Raw genomic sequence first — 16275 nt, 5'->3', positions numbered from 1 at the left:
GTATTTTACAATTTCAGTATTCCTTCTATCTTTCTATCGAGAATTATAAAACTCTCCCAAAGCAGTATTTACCTAATTGTAAAAAAATACTGAGGCCTAAGATTTAAAATTCATCTTAGATATTCACCTTTCATTTGCAGTCAACTAGAGAAGAATTTTTTCAGATCTAATTCAAATATCTCAGATTCTACATTTTATATAAATATTGGGAAATTAGGGTCCATGTTTAGATTAAGAACACAATTAAAGAGCAGCTCTTAAAATTTTACTCTCAGTTGTTTTTTTTCCTTTGTCACCATGAACCATGCCAGTTCTTTTGAACTTTTATTTCAGGGAAAGCAGACACAACAATCTCTTTTTTTAAAGTGCCAAAATAAAACTTAATTCTTTCTTTGTATTTAGGTGGGGAAAATGGCTTATGATTGTAGACCCAATATTCTCAACCCTGCATAAAAAAGGAGGAAAAGAGAAAAGAAATAGAAATGGAAAGCATTAAAAAAAATCTAATGGGTGGGCCTAAAAAAGCACTTTTAAGTATTTTTTTTTTCTTGGAGAAGTAGGGAGGGTGGTGAAGCTAATGGAAAGGATATAGAGCACAAAGAGTCTCTGATGGCATGTCATCCAAAATGATCATTTAATAATTTGGCAAAAACACACATTTCTTCTATTGTTTCATTTACTGAATTATTTTGCCATTTTATCTGACTTCATTGCAGTTTAAGGGAATTTGGGGAAGTTACATAGGCTATCTTTTCATCTTTTTTTTTCTTTTAATAGGTTCAAAACTGAGATTTTGTTTGTACAAAGGACTCCTGGTTTAGAAATACTCTTCATTGATATGGATCAAGAATTCATTTATAACTCAATCTTAAAAAGTTGCCTGGGGCCCTGAGAGTTTAAGTGACTTGCCAAGATTCATCCAGCTGGTATGTATCAGAGGCAGGGATTGAACCAAGGTCTTCCTGACTCCAAGGGTAGTACTTACGTCATGTTGCCTCTCTATGATATATAATGCTAATTTCTTATTCAACTAAAATATTAATACATTTCCTATTCACCATAAATTATTGATTATTATCAATAAAGGGATGAATAGAAGCATATGCAATCTAATATCACACATAATGGACTATATATGTATATATACACATATGCTTATACTTCAGTTTTGATGGAATTAAATGCTGCCTTCTTAGAGATAGCTTAGAGCTAGCTCAGTGTTTGGGAGGCTCCGAAGGAAAGTATGGGAGAGAAGAGGTATTAGACTGATTACCAAACTGAAGGGTATTAGACTGATTACCAAACTGAAGGTCTACAGAGCTGTGGTGCTGACCTCATTGTTTTATGCCAGTCTACTAGAGACATGCCAGGAAACTGAATCTCTTCCATGTGAATTGTCTTAGGGAGATTCTGAAGATCACCTGGCAGGATACGGTACCAGGTTCTTACTCAAACTAAACTGCCAAGCATTCAAACTCTGCTTCAAAGAGTGCAATTCCAATGGGCTGTTCAAATGCAAAACGTATGCTTGCCAAAAAGACTGTTTCATGGAGAACTCACACGTGGCAACCATTCACATGATGGTCAGAAGAAGTGATACAAAGACACTCTTGAGGTCTCTCTTAAGAACTTTTGAATTGAATGTATGACATGGGAGACACTGACCCAGGACTGCTCAGCATGGCATGCCCACATCAGAGAAGGTGCTGTGCTCTATGAGCAAAGCAGAATTGAAACAGCTCAAAGGTAATGCGGGATGTGCAAGTTTAGGGCATCCACCCCAAAGGTTCATGTGGACTATTTGTGCCTGACCTGCAGTAGAGCATTCGGAACTCGTATTGGCCTGATCAGCCACAGTCACAAACATTGAATCTTGACTCAAGTGTAGTGATGTCATTTTTGTCCTCTTTGAGAATGAAGGACAACAACCAACCAACCATATATGAAAACATATACTCTGAGATACTTTCTAAGACATGCATCTATATTTAGACACTCAGCTTTAAAATATATCTCCATCCATGCTTCTAAGCATATGTGCCTGATGTTCTGGGATTTTATTTCAAAGCCAATAATACAGTCACATGGAAAGGCTTCATCTGGAAGAGGTAACTGGGAAATCTCTCCATATTCTTTACTCAACTAGCCTGAAACATTCCATACCCTGATATTCAAGAATACGAGATTTTGCTGATGTGAGTAAACCTTTAAAATACCCCTTTTCAACTTAGCAGATGGTCTTTTGAGAGTTGCTAAGTCCCCTCAAACCCCCTCCCACCAAAAAATCATTGCCCTGTGACCAGCGTGATGATGTGCCATCCTCTTTCCACTTAGGGGCAGTGGGGAACCTTTCAGAGATTGCTCTCTTCTTCCATGGCCTTGAAGAACCTAAAGCTCTTTGCTGTAATGAAAACTATAGAGGAGGACTCTGAAGAAGGATATTATTAACAATATTTATATTAACTTCACTGGTTTCTATGTGGACAAGGGATTAAACTTGTTCTTAGCCTGACTTTAGCTCTTAGTAATTAAAAATGTCAAAAGTCTGTAATGGACTGATTCATGAAGTAATTAATTTCCTTTAACTAGAAGTCTTCATGGAAAAGTCTGTCAGCTGCATGGCTGAGAGACAATTCTTGTTCATTTATTAAATTTCTTTCCCAAGATGTCTTCTTGTTCTCATCACTTTCCCCTTATTCCACCCATTACATGTGAATGCATATTTTCTTTAAAATGGGGTTATTTTAACTCTACCTCATTTGAAATAGGGTTATTATGCCTTTTTCATTCTCTTCATAAAGAAGACTATGACCACGCTTCACATTTTATTCAGCTATCTACTCTGATCATTTTCTTGTCATCCAAACGGCCACTGGCACATGATAGCATCATCATTCTCCCCACCTCTAGCCCCCTTTCTGCATCTTGCCCAAGGAGCCATAAATGAATCAACAATTCCATTGCTTTTAGGAAGAGTTTGTCAGTTACTTCCCTTATGGTTCCACTCACCATCTCCACTTCTCCAAGGAAAGCACCCTTCTAAGACTACTGCTTCCCAGTATGTGTTGTCAACTCCTACTGGAATGCAAGCCACTTGTGAGCAGGAACCATCTTGCTTTTGTATTAGCTTATTTCCATTGCTTAGCGCCATAACTGACAGGTAGTAAGTACCTAATGGTTTTTTTCTTTTAAATACTTTTATTTAGTCAGTGCTTCAAACACAGTTAAGTACTTAAATATTTATAGAACTAAATGTGGAATTTAGCTCCAAATTTGTGTTTATAGTCCCTTAATTATAGTCAGTTTTACACCAATCTTTTATTTCTGTTTTCTTCACATAATTTCTTCACATAATTACTCTATTTCTTTATTTTTAGAATATTGATCATTATTATTTACAGTATTCTATTACATTGCTATGTTTCAGTCTGTTTAGCCATTCCCAAATTGCTGAACATTTAGACACTGTCTAGTTTTATTTTTTTCTGTTTGCAATTACAATTAATGTAGCTATTAATACCTTTGGAAGATACTTTAATTACTCAAGGTCTATATCTTTACACACTCCATTGATACTGAATACAAATATCTCATATCTTAATACAAAGAGGCTGGCACATCATCATGCTGGTCACAGGGCAATGATTTTTTGGGGGAAGGGGGTTTGAGGTGACTTAGCAACTCTCAAAAGACTATCTGCTAAGTTGTAAAGGGGTACTTTAAAGGTTTACTCACACCAGCAAAATCTCATATTCTTGAATATCAGAGTATGGAATATTTCAGGCTAGTTGAGTAAAGAATATGGAGAGATTTCCCAATTACCTCTTCCGATATTTGAAAAGATACCAATTTTTCTTTTTGCAATATCATTCTTAAGTTATACTTTTAAGGGGATTATTAGAGCAAAGGATGTAAAGGATGGGATTATTTTTATTATCCTTATGGTATACTGTCAAATTATGTCCAAAAATATTCTATCAATTTGTAATTTCAAAAGGAACTGTATAAGTGAAGGTATATCATTACAGCTTCCCTCCCCACACAGTTCATTTGCTAAAGAAATATAAGTAAATTAATTCACTTTTGTTAATCTAGTAGGTAGGGGTTGTTACTTCAGGTTATTTTATATATTTACTTGATTACTAAGAAATTTAAGCTATTTCAAGTGCTCATCTGTAATGTGTATATCTTGTTTTTTAAACTTTTGGCCACATACCCAACGTTAACCAATCCATATCAATTAGAACAACAATGTTACTTTGGACCATTTATGTAAGCTCCCTTCCTTTATATTTTCAATGTTAATTTTATATTTGTTATATTTGCCAAAATATTTCCCTGATGTTTTATTTTTATCTTCATCACATTATTTTGTTACAAATCATTTAAAAAATTTATATAATCAAATTTATTGAACTTGTTCCCTCAAATTTCTTCTCTTTTGCACTTTTCCCCAATTGTGATAAAATTATTATTATTATTCACTTTTCTTATGTCTTCATGATTCATTTTGCAAAGTTCAGTTCTATCATCAAGGTGAAATCTTATGTCAAATGGTATGAAGTGAATTTTATTTAGGAGGTCTTGTAATGTCCTTCATTTTGATGCAATCAACAAAATATCATTTGAAAGCGGAAGCATCTTGAAAACTCACCAAGTATAGTGATTTGCTTTTCCATCTGAATTCTGCTTTTTGAAAGACTAGTATACACCCTTGCTGAGCACATAACTGTCTTGTTTTACATCTCATTTTATATTAATAAATATAGTCATTGGTCAACATTATTTTGATAATTAAATCAATCAAAGAACCGGAAATGATGTTAACATATTGTGGAAGACTTTGTGGAGGAGAGACTTTAAGTAAGTACCAAATTTTTTTTTTAATTTGGTAAACAATAAATACAGCAATTTCTTCTACTGATTATACTTAAGATTCAAATGTATCAACTGGAAGATAAAAATTGCTTATGCTAATCTTTCTATTCATTCACTTTCCATATTTTCATCATGGTTATTCTTTTTTATGTGCATGGTTATTTTCACAAAGATTTTATAGAGATTAAAAAATAGGCATATAAGACTAGCAGAAAATTAAAAAAAAGATTGGCCTAAAATTAACATGATGAAAAACAAAAACAAATGGGTAAAAAATGTGTATTTCCCAGAGTGATGTTTAATTAGATAGGCACATCACCCATTGAGTAGGTCGATCAGCTTACATATCCACAACAGGCACTGTGGATAGACAAAGAGGCAGGTCTAGGACTGAATAGAAAAAAATATAATTGCTAGAATGTATTAAAAAATAGTGGGTTTTCCCAAAGGCAAAGGAGAAGTGCATGATGGTCATAAATAGGTTGTGGCATATTACCAATGATGTGTGCAAAAAGTAATATAAGGGACTTTATGCAGGGCAGAATTGTCAAATTTGAACTAGATTAAAATGTAATTGGAAACTGTTTAACAAAGTTAATAAAAATGCAATACAATAGATAATATCAATTGGTAGCTTTCTAAGTCAATATGTCACCAGTGGGCAATCCTTTCTATTTGAGTTTGACACCACTAGAATATGGCCTCTTGCATAGTGATCAGATCTTCTATGAAATGTACATGGGAGACTGTGGATGAGAATTACATAGGATGAGAAGCCATGGCTGGCTTGTGATCTGTACTGATGTTAGGCATACCCATGACAATGGTGTAACAGATCAACCTTAGTACAGAATTATGGAGCAAGGTGATGACAAAATTCATCTTATATCATGTTGTTATTTAATTTCTCAATGATATACAGTGACTCATCCTTGGTTTTTATTTTACATAGGCTTTTCAACTATTCTTCTGAACAAATTTGGTTCCGGCATCACTGCTGTATTCCACGCTTCCCTCCCTCCCTGCCTCCCTCCCTCTCTCTCTCTGTCTCTCCAAATATCAGTTGGCTTTTATGATAAATGTGTTAAAATACTTTAAAGTTTAGAAACATATAAATCCACTTATATCGGCTTTTAGCCCAGTTTGCTTGCTTTTTATAAGTAAATTTCTTTTAATTTTAATGTTGTATGTTTAATGTTTTAAATTTTATGTTTAAAATTGATGTTTTACTGTTATTGCGCTAAAACTATAAATTACTTTGAGAAACATTACCGTGTTTATTTTCTTGATCTGACTCATTCAAGAACAATGGTTATCCCCCTCACTACTTAAGATCATCATTTATTTCTGTTAAGACATGTTTATGACTATATTTATAAAGGCTACATGTGTGCCTGTGTAAAGTTAATGTTAGATATTTAATTTGTTTTGCTGTTATAAGTGGAGTTCTTTTCTTACAATGTTTACTTAGCCTTTATGGGTAGTACATAAACCAAAAAGCACTAGGAAAATGTGTACTATAATTGTTTTCATTTTTGTGGCCTTACATATCATCATATAATCTTGCTGAATTCATTGTCTCGATTAGTATTTTGCTTTTTGAGGGGAGTCAGTTGAATTTTCTTGGTAAACAATATCATGGTGATGATATAATGCATTTCCAATATTAATTTGCAACATCAGATTTATACAGAACTATTCCCTCTTTCCCTCCAATCCCATCTTTTCTAAGTTTTTCTTATTCTAATTTGAAAATGCATTTGTTCACATTCATCCCTTTGTTTGAACTGAAATAACAGCCCCCATCATGGCTCAGGTTTACATCACTTCCCACCTGAGCTACTGTGAGTGCCTTCTAACTGAACTTCGAGCTCTCTCCCTTCTTTAATACGAACTCTACACAACTGCCATAATCATCTTTTTAAAGCATATATCTGATCATCTTGTTCTGCTGCTCAAAAATCAGCTCCCCAGATTCCTATCCAAAGTGCTTTTGTAATATGGTCCCCAGCTACCTTTTTAGGCTTATTTCACAAGATTTCCCTTTTTATATGTGATAGCCAAAGAAAACCACTGGCCGTTCTCCAAATTTAGTATTTCAGCTCCTGCCTCCACAATTTTGTACATGCTGCCCTGCAGGCCTGGAGTACACTCTCTTCTCACCTCCACTTCTTAGAATCCTTAGCTTTCTTCAAGACTCAGTTAATATTCCACCTTCTATATGATACTTACTATTTTTTAAAATTTTAATGCTTTTTCACTACTCAAATTTTCACTATGTAGATTTTACTCAAATGATGAATAAAAGTCAGGCATCATGCTAATTCCTAGGGATACAAAGAAAGTACAAAAAAAATCTAGTTTCTATTTATATGTTGTAGCCCCATTGAGAATATAAGCTCTATGAAAGCGGTGGACCATTTTTGCTTTGTTTTCTATTTTGTTTTGTTTTTAATGCTCACTACCTATTGTAGTGTCTTGCCTAAAATAGGCACTTAATAAAAGTTTGTTGGATGGAATAAGTTCTGTTGAATTTTTTTCCAACCTTATTGTATTTGTTTGTATTCTTGATATGTCAAAAAAGAAGTGGTGAGAGAGTACCCTGTTTTGTACTTGCTTTTTGTGGGAATGCTTTGAGCTTTTCTCTATTCCATATGAAGCAAAGTCATGGTTTCAAGTAGTACTTTTAATGTCCTTGATGAAAAATCTCTATTTCCTTTTGTTTTTTAGTGTCTATTCAAAAAACTGATTTTTTTCAAAAGCCCTTTCTGTATCTGCCTATTTAAAAATTGTCCTAATATTATGTATAATGTTGACAGTTTTTATTGAAAGCTGAACCAGTCTTAAACATTTCACATAAATCATACATATTAAGTAATTTTCTTGATATATCACCATATTCTGTTGTTCAATATTTCATGTAAGATTTTTTTTTCACTTTTTACTCATTAGGAATATTGGCCTATAAGTTTTCTATTTCATTACTGCACTTGCCAGATTTTTATACCAATACTGTATTCTCTTCATTAAAAATATGGGATAACATTACATGCTTCGTCCATAAATCTTTGCTGAATTGAATTTTCTATGTTTAGAAATAGCCAATAGAAATTTGTTTTTTCTAGTTTGTTACTATTTATCTATGAAACCTTCTCTACAACGCAGTTGTGTATGGTTGTGTGTGTGTGTGTGTGTGTATGATAAATTGCCTTAGTAATTCACGCATGAATAGTCTCTTTAAGTCATTTGTTGTCGATTTTGATTATTTAGATGACAATCCTGACAAAGCTTAGACTGGTGGTCTTGCAGAGGGGTCTAAGTCACTGAAAATCCTAGGAGTTGTATTTCTTCCCAGGAAGCTATAAGTTTTTTCAGTCACAGCTGACTCTTTGAGACCCCATTTGGGTTTTCTTGGCAAAGATACTGGAGTGGTTTGCCATTTCTTTCTTCAGCTTATTTTACAGATTAAGAAACTGAGTCAAATAGGGTTAATTGACTTGCTCAGGGTCACAGAGCTAGTAAGCATCTGATGCCAGATTCGAATTCAGGAAGATTAGTGAGCCACCTAGCTGCCCAAGGAGCTATATTGGGATCAAAATAGGAGGTTGTTTTGTGTTGTTGCTTTTTTTTTAACCTTGTACAGAAAGAATTTTTAGGCAGAGATAGTAGTGGAAACTTTAATAGCTGAGCCACAGAAGCAGCAGCAATGATGGTCAGCTTCCTGAGGCTTTTCCTGGATTTTACAAGCTGAGCTGGAAAGACCCGATAACTGTCAGGGATGTGGAGGAGGAGGTGGCAATAACTGAAAAGAGAAACCAAAAAGTGGGCTGAGCTGTATCTGAGAAAAGAGATGTCAGAGAAGACTTAGCCACCAACTGTACCCACCTTTCAAGGACTGAGAGAAGTTCCAAGAAAATACCTGCTCTTTTTCCAATGCCCTCTACTCACATCTATCCATTAACAGACAGCAGGATGAGATCTACTCAGTTATTTCATACAACACTTCTAGGAACCTGAAGTTTTTCCTTAACCAAAAAGAGGCCAAGGATCAGTCAGAGATAAACATAAATTTAAATTAAGGCAGAGAACTTTAACTCTAAATAAATACTAGGTATTTTGCTTACTGAAGGATATGAGCTATTGTGATTATAATCTTAACTTTAAACTAATAGAAACTTCAGAAAACAGCAAAGGAGAAGACGACATGGAAGTAAGGGGTCAAGAGAAAAGAAGCCAACATTTGCAACAAAGTGTGGCTGATTAAATCTCCAGAGACAAAAGGAGTAAGGAGAACTATTTGCTGGCCAACTTTAATCTCCACAGTCATACTAGCATTCATAGGTGTTAAAATTTTAAAAGTAGACATTTTCATTCATTTCTTTTAAATTCTATAATAGGAACTATACATAATGTTCCCTGATATAATTAATTTTTATTATAATTTATACTTTTTCAATTCTAATTTGAGTTTGATCTTTTGGAAATTAAATTTTCCAATGGTTAAACAATTTATCAGGCTCCTTAAAAATGAGCACTTGGTTTAACTTAATAATAATTCATTTTTCCCATTTCATTGTACTATGTCCTGGTTTTTATTATCTCTATTTTTCTTCTTTCCTTAGGATTCTAATTTTTATCCCTAGAATTATAGTATTTGGATCTGGAAAGGGCCTTATAGATCATTGAGCTAAACTCCTTAATTATTGATTAAAGAAACTGAAGCCTAGAGAGGTTAAGTGACTTGTCCATAGTCACATAAGTACTGGGTAGTACTTGTTTCTTCATAATAATTAATTAGGCTGAGACCTCAATCCTAGTAACTCTTGGGACTTATAATTAGTTCAGAAGAGAAATAGGAAATCGCTTAAAACCTGAATAAGAGAATGTCAAAGATAGTTGAAATTACATCTTAATTATTTTCCAGCCTATGAGATAAGGCAAACTTGAAGGCAGTTACACAATAACTTCCTCTACCAAGACTATGAGGGGAGAAATGAACAGAGAAGAAAGGAGATAAGTCATGTCAAGTCTAATATCCTCATAGAATTTAATAGTGCTTTTCAAGGATAAGCTGAAACAGGCCGACTCTATATTAATGAGAAAAAAATGACAACTGTCACACTGTATTAACTAGGTACACACAGCAAATTTATTCTGTTGATAACATATTGTATTTAATAGCATTTAATATACTGTTTTAAATTCTAATATATATGCATTAAAGCAAAACTGAACAACTGTAATAACTTATATCATTTAACTTATTCACCTCAAAGACATGAACTCCTTAAGATCAGGGGCTATTTCTTGCTTTATTTTGCAGCCCCAGGGCTTGGCGGCAGAATGACTGACACATAGTAGGCTCTTAGTAAACCCTTATTGCCTTATTGACAATCAAAACTCAAAGCTCAAGGTCATATGCTTTTTTATTTAAAAAAAAAACTTATGAGATGTTTACTCATTGGGGACACTGCCTCAATTAAGTCCTTTAATATAAAATATGCATTACTAGGTTACAAAATACAAGGCTCCTAAAGCAAGACAGATTGTACATCTGGTAAAATGTGCCACTAAAGAGCCCAAGATTTCAGATAAACAATCATTTTAGTAATTAGAGGTATGATGAACAAAACTTGCCTCTTTTTTCTCCCTAATAAACATATTCAGTTCTCCCTGGTTAAAGCAATCTGTAAAGAGGTAAAAAGCAGCCCTCAAAAGGCTCCAGCTTAATATAGAGAGCAGTCCTTCTACTCTCCTTGGCCAAAGTTTCTACAGCTGGCTTTCAATTCAGTCTAATTGCATGGGGTTAATTCAAACTGCCCTAGTGAGGCCCGTGAATTTGTACCATAGCATCATGCTCACAACAGCTTTCATAACAATTGTTAGAATAGACATTATTTTATATGGATAAATCATAATTTTACTAATTCCTCAAGTGATTGAAATATATGCATGTGTACTACTGTATGTATGGATATGAATGGACATAAATATGCACATAAAATACACACAACTACACGTGTGGGTATATGTTTGTATACGCAGCTTTGGCCTTTTTTTTTTTAATCTATAAAGAAAAGATGAGTAATATAGGGTAGACTGGTAGCAGAATGATCTGGCCACTTAGGCAGATATTATCTGTACCAATTTCCCCATCTGCTCATATATATAGGAAAATGGAAAGACTTAGAATTTATTAACGTAGAGATTGCTAAGACCTCAGAGTTGTTTGGGCAATAACTATTACCAAGATGACAGTTTAGTATTCTGAGAAAAAAAATTGGATGTACACTGAATATTCCATGAACTTGGGTGAAGTCTCTTAGGGAAGTGCTACTCAAGTCCCTAACTGGGAAGTGGTATTCTGGGTATAGCCCTTAACCTTTCAGTGACTTAAGCAATTCTCTAAGACTATAAATTCAGATAAGTTGCTGCTCTGCATCAGTTAGGGAGGCTTCCATGCTTGGAGGTTATAACATGAATGAAATAATAGGTTTGGACCAAAAAAGGCGGGGAAATATAAGTGGGACTCATGTGAAAATCCCATGCAAACCCAAAAGTTGAATTCATTTGCTTTTTAAAATTATTATTTTCATAAAAATGTGACAAAAGAATTAAAATAAATTTCTCGATAGTACTTTTATTCAATTAAAATGAAGGAGCTCCAAAAAGTGATTTTTATCAGAAATAGTATTGGAAAATTAAATTGATAGTAGTAACTTCCATTAAACTAAAATTTATTGTTCCATTCTTAAAAAAAAAATTGATGAGAAATATTTTTAAGATGCCAGCTTGCAGGATGTCTCTTCTTCTATAGTGACTCATCAAAATAAGTTCAATCTCATTAAATCCTTAGTCTTTAGCCATTAATTATTATATAGGCCATGTTTTCCAGAAAGAAATTGGCAATAGAATTTACAATAAAATTGAAAAATCTTGCATTTTAAGTTTATCTTAAAATGTTCTGAATCTCTTTGGTAAAAAGCAATTTCAAACAACACTTAGAATTCGTCTTTCTTTAATAGTTGTCCCATAAAAATCACAGACAGCTTTGGAATGAAAATAAACTGCATACCATTTAGTCAAAACAAAAAATTTAAACTTTGGCTAATACGGTAGTTCAGCTAGTCAGTTGAGGGCTTCAGAAAAGGATACAAACATACATCATTATCACTCAACAAAGAGTTCCTTTTCCAAAGGTTATGATGAGAGCATCAAATGAAAATTGCATTTACCTTCGGCCAATACTGAAGTGGCATGGGTGGGGTGGGGGGTATTGTGGGGGTTGAAAAAGAGAGAAAGATTGAAAAGAAGTGAAAAGTTATGGTTTGAGTAAATGAAAAATAAGAGGAAAAATAATAAACTACTGAAAATTATTGAAAATTGAGATTCCACACTGAAGAAATCATGGATCACTGAAATTTATAAAATTTTTTAAAGCTGTGTGTATTGACAGGCAGAGGGGAGAATAAGCAGGGGAGTTATTTTAATTCTAAGGTATATTATGTCATCATATATGAAAAGAATAGGAAAGGAAGATTTTATATGGAAGAGTCCTATAGTAATTTTAAAAATATTTAAAAATTAGCATATAACTAATAATTTAATGATTAAATTTTTAGAATATGTGAGCACATAAATGAAAGACCCAAGTACACACATAGGACTATAGAATATTTGTCCTATGGGGTATTAGTCTTTCACTGTATATCTGAGGTGGAATTCTAGGATGGAACTAACAGATTACTCTTACAAAGTGAAAAGAAGATTGAAGTTTCAGTCAGAAGACCTAGCTTGGAGATCTGTTTCTCTTACTTATTACTAGGTGACTGGACAGAGGAGCCTCAGTTTTTTTTTCTTCTTTCACATTCTAAGTTCCCTTTTAGCACTATATCCTATGATGCTATGATGAAGGGCAGCTAGGTGGTACAGTGAAGATAGTGCCTGGCCTGGAGTCAAGAAGACTCACCTTCAGTTAAGTTCAAATCAGGCTTCAGACACTTACTAGCTATGTGACCCTGGGCAAGTCACTTAACCCTGTTTACTTCAGTGTCTTCATCTGTGAAATGAGCGAGAGAAGTAAATGGCAAATCATTCCAGTATCTTTGCCAAGAAAATCCCCAATGGGGTCATGAATAGTCAGGCACAACTGAAACAATTGAACAAAAATAGCCAGGAGCTTGATGGTTCACCCGGTACAAGGAGAAGGCAAGAGAAATCTCATTCTGCCTTCCCAGAAGCTGATTTCTACTTACCTATAATAGAGATAAGGAGAATAATTATTGTGAGAAGCGTAAAGAGAACAAACATCAAATGCCTGTGCTGGAACAGGAAAATAATTCAATAAAGACAGAGAAGATACAATGTGAGGTATAAAGAGGAGGACCTGAGGAAAGACCAGGTGGCTCATTTATATAGTGTTTCAAGGTTTGTAGATTATATACATTATCTCACTTTAGAAGGTGGTAGGCAGAAGTACAGGAACAAAGCAAATGTGAGAGGTAAGTCAGGGCAAGCAGAGATACAAAGGTCGAGTAGATAACAAGTTAAAGATAGAATTCCAAATGATGAGGATTTGGGGCATTGAACTCCTTCTGATGGCTTAATGGCCCCATGTCCTTTGATTCAGATACAAATTATGGGCAGGGCAGGTGATGGGGTAGAGGGATACATAACAAAGATGAAGCTCTCATCCAAGAAAAGATAGTTGTACCATCTGAGGAGGAATCATTTGACTGTAATGGTAACATGGATCTTCAAGTGCTTCCAGGTGAGAGGCCATGCAGTAAGGGTCAAAGGAAGAAGATTCCACCATATGAATGGTGGAGCTGGGGGCTGAGCTTGAGAGGGTAAAGGAGAGAAAGGGGTTATCTGAAGAACAGAAAAGTTCTCTCTTCTTAAGGTATGTAACTAGGACATGGCAGAGAAACTACCAATGCTTGTCAAACCAGATGATTAATAGCCACTCTGTTGACTTATGTGGGCCTTAGTGATATTGACAAAGAATTTTAAAAAAAAATTACCAAATCTTCGGCAAGAAACTGAAGACTGTAGGGTATTAGATAGTGTTTTGATCACTGCAGCCAATTGAAGGGAAAGATGAGAAAAGAAAGGCAAATTTAATAAGTAAACAAGTAGCTAAAAAGATTGTGTCAGAATAGGATTTTGGTTTCTTAATGATGGCTTTAAATTAAAGTATGACAGGGTTTTGGCCAGGCAGCTAGGTAGTTCAGTGGATAGGGTGCTGAGCCTGGGATTAGGAAGACCAGAGTTCAAATCTGCCCTCAGATGTTTACTAGCAAGCCACTTAACCTCTGTTTGCCTTAACACACTAGAGAAGGAAATGGCAAACCACTCCAGTATTTTTGCCAAGAAAACCCCACAGACAGCACTGGCGTGTTATGGTCCATGGGGTCACAAAGAGTCAAACATGACTGAATAACAACAACAATGCTTTTGGCCAAGGATGGAGCTCATTTAATAAGGACTAGTAGGAATTTATTTGCCTTGATACTTACAAAATCACTATTAGGCAGTATTAGTATATTATGGAGTAGATTTTTATCCAGGTATATTTAGGTACTGAGTAAGATGACCATTGCAGGTCCTAATAACTATGCCATTCTATGCTTTTTTCTGACATGCTTGATTAGGTACCTTCGATTCCTTATGGCAATGGATCCATGATCTCATTTGTGTGGGTACTTTTCCCTATCAATCAGTTAATGAACCAATCAATCGATAAGCATTTATTTAGTGTTTACTATGGGCCAGGCATTGTGGTAAGTAATACAAAGAAAAAACAAATATAGTTCCTCTCCTCAAGGATCTTGCCTTTTAATGTAGGAGATAATATAGCCATCGCAACAAACATGGTTAATGTAGAGGAAGAATGATTTCGAGGGATGGCACTCAGAGCTAGGGAAAGTGAGGCTTCCTACAAAAGGTGGTATTGGGGCTAAGTCTTAAAGGAAGTTAGGGATTCTAACAGTGGGAGGTTGGGAGAGAGACCTTTATAGACATATAAGACTGCCTTTGAAAAGTCATGGGGGATAGGCTATGGAGAGTTGTCTGTGTGGAAACAGACTAAGCCTTTAAAGTTGATTCTGGAAGAAGTAAAGGTTGTGAACATAGGCGACTTGAAGGATGGCAGTAAGCTGGGAAGGTTTGTGGGAAAGATAATCACTTCTGCTTTAGACAATTTGAGTTTGAGATGTCTATGAGCCATACAGTTTAAAATGTCTAACAGAGAGTTGGTGATGAGGGGCAGGAGAGAGACTCAGGACGAGACAAACAGATCTGGGATTCCTCTGCATAGAGATGATACCACTACAGACCACCCTCCCTACAGGCTTTCTCACCCTGAGGGATTCTTTTTTAAATCATTCCATACATCCTCCATAGCTGTTTTACTCAAAATGCTTGAAATATTCTTCCAGCCCCTTTAATATTTTGGGAAACAGTATAGCACTCAGTTGTCCATTTGTCAGCACTCCCTCTAATGTCATAACTAGACCACCTGCTTCTGTAGTCACACACATCTATCTTTCCTTGCACTTAAGTCATCTTTAGTAATATGCTTGTTCAGGTTGCTATTTCTCATATGGTGCAATGGACCACTGAGGGCCAGAGCCCTGAGGTTGTTTAAACAAGCAATCCTTTTACTAAAAACATATTCTGATACCTCCTGTAGAAGTAATTCCTATCCTATGAATAAAAACAAATACAAGGATTGGCCTACGGGCAGAAAGGGGGTCAGAAATATTCTCTGGAACATGAGCTGCCTGTGGAGTACTTCTTCAGTAGTTCCTGGCTTTGGGAGAAGAGTTGTGTTTTATATCCTTTATTCTATGGGTTTTTTATCATGGGTTCTTAAAATTTTAAACATTAATTTTAATTGAATTTTTACGGTTCACAAGTGCTTACTTTATTTTAAACAAGAAAACTACTGAAATGATTGAAGTAGGTCAAATTTTAGGCTTCACACAAAACAGCAATACAGGCCACTTATACCCATCACGTACTTTTCCACTGTCCTTTGGGGGACCAGTAATTTTCATATATCTGGAATGGTGATGTTTTCTGATCTGTAGCACAGGAGCAATGGTGTCAAACTCAAATAGAAATGGGGGCCACTAGAATATAAATAAGGATCCCTTGTGGGCTGCCTATTAGTTTTAAAATGTGATATGAACTATGTTTTATTATATTTCCATTAATTTTGTTAAATATTTCCCAGTTACATTTTAACTTGGTTTGGACTGTACTTGGGAGTGTTGGGGGCTACAATGTGTGTGTTTGCCCTCTCTAGCATAGAGCACCCCTGAGAGAGCACTAATACATATTTTTATCAATTTAACCTAGTAGCAGAAATATTCAGGAAAAATATGTCACAAG

General features: G+C 34.9%; 1 protein-coding gene across 1 annotated transcript in view; it reads right to left on the bottom strand.

Annotated features, from left to right (window-relative positions):
* The window catches only part of GULP1 (GULP PTB domain containing engulfment adaptor 1), a 149614-nt gene that overhangs the window by 50998 nt on the left and 82341 nt on the right, over positions 1–16275 (bottom strand). The gene's annotated exons all lie outside the window — the stretch shown is intronic.

Source organism: Trichosurus vulpecula, chromosome 2 (genome assembly GCF_011100635.1).
Source record: "Trichosurus vulpecula isolate mTriVul1 chromosome 2, mTriVul1.pri, whole genome shotgun sequence".
Classification (NCBI taxonomy): domain Eukaryota; kingdom Metazoa; phylum Chordata; class Mammalia; order Diprotodontia; family Phalangeridae; genus Trichosurus; species Trichosurus vulpecula.
This window is presented reverse-complemented; position numbering and strand designations above follow the sequence as displayed.